Here is a 6000-nt window from a genome sequence, read left to right on the forward strand (position 1 = left end):
TGGACCGGAGGATGTAGTATTCTCTGCGTTACAGAGTGAGCATTGACTTAATTCCTGGACGTATGCTGGTTTATGCTCTATTTTTCTCCATTTTATGGAAAAGGGTGTATTTTTTTCTTTAAGCTCCCACGCGGGTAGTTAATGCTGTATTCATCCTTGTTTTAGCTCTAAAGGAGCTCATATGCGCGTAATATCTTTGTTTAAATTGGCCTTTTGTCATACCTATATATATTTCCGGTATATTTGTGGATTGTTCCGTTATTGTGGCCTCATAAACAAGGGATTCAGCTTTACAATTACCCTCCAATGGACAGCTATTTTTGGTCCTGCAAGAGCAGCCTGCGTTATCTATCTTTTTTAGTTCTTTGGATATTATCGACTTTATTGATGGATCTATCGAGTAACTAACTTTCACAGTGTTTCTATTAAAAAGTTTATGTAGTCTATGTGTTTTTGGAAAATGCTTGTCAAGAAGGCTAAGAAAAAATGTCCTACTCTAGTTTTAGTGTTCAATGAAAACGGAGGTAAGAACCAGATTATCTTCCGTTTCCTCTTTCGTTTTTTATTTTATCTATTATCCTGGGTTTGTTGAAATTTTATGTTTTCTTTGAACCCACTTTGATGCAGTGCTTCATTATAATATGGTATATGGTATAATATGGTATACTAGCGCAGAGTAGCGACCGGTTCTGCCCGGTCGTAAAATACGCTTAAATATGATATTTCAATTTGTCCAGATCTTGTATATATTATTATTATAAGAGCCTGATTTCCAAAGTTAAAAAAAAGGTTTTGGATGTCATCGGTTAGAACCGAAAGCAAAACTGTAGCAAAACTTACTTACATACTTACGTACTTATTTACTTACATACTTACTTACATACTTACATACTTATTTACTTACATACTTACTTACATACTTACTTACATACTTATTTACTTACATACTTACATACTTATTTACTTACATACTTACTTACATACTTACATACTTATTTACTTACATACTTATTTACTTACATACTTACATACTTATTTACTTACATACTTACTTAAATACTTACATACTTATTTACTTACATACTTACTTACATACTTACATACTTATTTACTTACATACTTACTTACATACTTACATACTTACATACTTATTTACTTACATACTTATTTACTTACATACTTACTTACATACTTACATACTTATTTACTTACATACTTACTTACATACTTACATACTTATTTACTTACATACTTACTTACATACTTACATACTTATTTACTTACATACTTATTTACATACTTACATACTTATTTACTTACATACTTACTTACATACTTACATACTTATTTACTTACATACTTACTTACATACTTACATACTTACATACTTATTTACTTACATACTTATTTACTTACATACTTACTTACATACTTACATACTTATTTACTTACATACTTACTTACATACTTACATACTTATTTACTTACATACTTACTTACATACTTACGTACTTATTTACTTACATACTTACTTACATACTTACATACTTATTTACTTACATACTTACTTACATACTTACATACTTATTTACTTACATACTTACATACTTATTTACTTACATACTTACATACTTATTTACTTACATACTTACTTACATACTTACATACTTATTTACTTACATACTTACTTACATACTTACATACTTATTTACTTACATACTTACTTACATACTTACATACTTATTTACTTACATACTTACTTACATACTTACATACTTATTTACTTACATACTTACTTACATACTTACATACTTATTTACTTACATACTTACATACTTATTTACTTACATACTTACTTACATACTTACATACTTATTTACTTACATACTTACATACTTATTTACTTACATACTTACATACTTATTTACTTACATACTTATTTACTTACATACTTACTTACATACTTACATACTTATTTACTTACATACTTACTTACATACTTACATACTTATTTACTTACATACTTACTTACATACTTACATACTTATTTACTTACATACTTACTTACATACTTACATACTTATTTACTTACATACTTACTTACATACTTACGTACTTATTTACTTACATACTTACTTACATACTTACATACTTATTTACTTACATACTTACTTACATACTTACATACTTATTTACTTACATACTTACTTACATACTTACATACTTATTTACTTACATACTTACTTACATACTTACATACTTATTTACTTACATACTTACATACTTATTTACTTACATACTTACTTACATACTTACATACTTATTTACTTACATACTTACTTACATACTTACATACTTATTTACTTACATACTTACTTACATACTTACGTACTTATTTACTTACATACTTACTTGTTTTATCCGGAATTTGCAGATACCGGCCTTTCTCTCCCCTCTAAATTGTTTAAAAACTTTTGTTTTATTTATTTATTCATCTATTTACTTATATGTATGTATATGTGTGCATGTGGGTGTTATATATATATATATATATATATATATATATATATATATATATGTATATGTGAGTGTTTGCGTGTGTGTGTGCGTGTGTATGTGTGTAATTGCATGTATTCATATATATATGTATGTATGTATGTTTGTATTTACATGTGTATGTATTTATTTTATATACTTCTTATTTCATTTGGTTTCCTTCAAATATTCTTAAATAATAACTTGTACATTTCAGTCGACTCATTTTTTTCTGAAAATGTTGCATCTTTAACGTCATCTCTGGGTCATTTTGACATTAGTTTTTCTATTTTAAATTTATTCCAATCACCATTCAACTTTTTTCTTCCTCCCTTCTTCTTCTTCTTCTTCTTCTTCTTCTTCTTCTTCACTCATTTTCCTTAATTCATCCTTGCCTCAACAGTCGAGCTGTATATTTCTTCCATTCCTTTTTTTACGCACATTTTATCTTTCTTTTAATAATATATTGGAATTCCTTCCCTTTTCCTTGTACCTATTTGTGAATTATTCCACGGATTTCTGCTTTTTGGATTACTTTGGATCATCTTCCAATTACGCGATTCTCTTGGATTTTACTTGTGCGAATGGAAATTTAACTAACTTTCTTGGATTCTGCATCTTTGGATTTTACCGTCATTGGATATTTTACGCTTAACCAGACTGTCCATTCACGTGAAATCACTTTTTATGCACCCTAATCCCTCTTCTTCACTTTTTGTTATCAAGTAAGATCTATGACTTACTTGTAGTTTCATTTAATACTTTTGCAAGCAAAATCCGATCCCGCATTTTGATAAATCCTACCTTCTGATGAGAAGAAAAGTATTTCTTCGAAACTCCGCGGATTAAGGACTATCCACTTAATCTAGTGTTTCCTTTTTAAAATTAAATATGTTTTTAACTCTTTTTCCAAGTGTTTTAACACGTTTTATTAAAACTTGTTCTTATATATATATATATATATATATATATATATATATATATATATATTCAATAGATGAATAGCAACGGTCAGTCATACACACATACACACATACACACACACATATATATACATATACATTGTATACATTGTAAAACGTAGATTCCATGAACAAAGCTTCTTTCTTAGAAGTGCACGCCTGTGGAACTCTCTTCTGTTTGCCTGTTTACCACATGAATACAATTTGGATGTCTTCAAGTCCAACATAAACAAATTCCTGATGAACCGCCCCCTTAAATAAGACACTTTATCAGATCTCCATTACTAACAATTACTACGATATTCTCCCATTAATTACTGTATACGCAATAACCCTTATGCCCGAGTGGCCTCCGGACCTTGATAAGTGTTGACGTCCATGTAAAAACAATATAAAAATGTATATGATAAATAAGCTACATAGACGCTTTTGTGTTTGATTGTAGTAGGGAATCGTCAGGCTAAAATACGTGTAATTCGTGTAACCTGGTATATATATATATATATATATATATATATATATATATATATATATAGTTTGGTTTCTTAGATGTAGATTCACTGATACCCGTGTGATTATTAAAGAGTGCTCAGTGGCGGACAGAGGAGGTATACAGTATGTTCATTATACAGACATTATTGGTTACATATGTGCATGCATGTTTCAGTGGAATCTCAGTTTAGAGAGATCCACCTAATCAGACCGAAAAAAGAAGTGATACTGAAACGAAAATCAAGGTTCATTTATTTTGAGCATAATGAATGAATCTTCATTTTCGTTTTAGTGTCGCTTCTTTTTTCGGTCTGAAGAGGTGGATCTCTTTAATATAAGATTCCATTGAAGCATTTATACACATACGTAACCAATAATGTTTGTATAATAAATATACTATATATATATATATATATATATATATATATATATATATATATATATATATATATATATATATATATATATATACTATATAATATAGACTATATATACGATATAAATAAATATATATGATATATAATCATATATATATTATTACTTAATTTAATCACATAAATTAATATACGAAAGTATAAATTTATGCGTAAACTTTAAGTAATTACTGCAACAGTGCTTAATAAGTAGATAGAGCTAGGTAGTAAGTTATAAAATATATATAGCAATTAAGCTACACAGAATATTCCGCGTTTCATCCACGCTAGGATTTATCAGGCATATGCTCGCATAAGACTGATGAATCCTAGCGTGGATGAAACGCGGAATATTGTGTGTATAAATATATATATATATATATATATATATATATATATATATATATATAATAGTCTAATTTGTAGTATTCCGAATTATACTGGGTTTCTAAAATTCAGACCGATAATATTAAGAAAGTATATCTTGGGGACACGCAGTGCACGTTTAAGGAAAGATTCAAAAACCATATTGTATCCTTCAAAAATGAATCGGAGATGTAAACTAATAGAGAAGATGTTAATGATAGAAGGAGGAATGGTACAAGAATCAAAATTAGAAATAAAAAGAGAAATACAACTGCATTAGGTGATTGAGTCAGGGAACTTCATAGAAACAAAAAAGATTTTGAATTGAAATGGTCAATAGTAGATAGAGGGAGTAAGTATAGACCTGGGAAATCAAAAAGGTGCAATCTGTGTTTATTGGAAGCCTTCTCCATAGTCAATTGTAAAGAAGAAATATTAAATAAAAGGCTGGATGCTATACAGTGATGTCTTCGCAGGAATAGATTTTTGCTATCACGTCTTAAATGTAGCTGAGGTAAATAAACATTCTGGAAAAAATAAAGCTTCTTAGGTGCAGGGCCAAAGTTTATATAGAGTAAAATAGTTAAGAATGATGTAAGTTAATTGTGATAAATGATTCAAATCTAGCAAGCAAATTTTGATTCTAATATTCTACACTATAAACATATTTTAGAAATAAAGACCATGGATTACTAGATGAGAAATTTAGATTTATAATAAGGATTAACAAGATTAGCAATACTGTCTCGAAACTGGGAACACATTTTTAGTCAGATTGATGGCGAAATGGTTGATACCGTTTCCAGATAAATAAAATAGTTTAACAAATAATTAGCAATAGGAAAAATAGTAATTAAAGAATGGGGATTAATTGATACTGTTTTTGGACCAGTAAAACTTGAAAAATCATAGTTTGTTAAATATTACCAGCGACCCTGGCAACAGATTTGATGTACGTGTTCCATTTCAGATCAGGAGTAAAGGTCAAACCCAGAAGCTTGTCAAAATATGGAGCCTGCCCAAGACGAGAGCCATCCATTTCAATTGATGCCAGAGCGTTGATGATGTAAAGATAGAAGCTTGGTTTTGGATGCATTAAAGGTAACCAGCCACCTCTTCCCCCATTGTACCACGCGCTCAAGATCAGAGGAGAGAGAATTAGAGAGAACTTTGTCATTTACGGCCTTTGATGTGTTGCCGAAGATGGTCGTGTCATCAGCATAGATGTCAAC

Source organism: Euprymna scolopes, chromosome 9, assembly GCF_053919585.1.
Source record: "Euprymna scolopes isolate OS-2025 chromosome 9, ASM5391958v1, whole genome shotgun sequence".
Classification (NCBI taxonomy): domain Eukaryota; kingdom Metazoa; phylum Mollusca; class Cephalopoda; order Sepiida; family Sepiolidae; genus Euprymna; species Euprymna scolopes.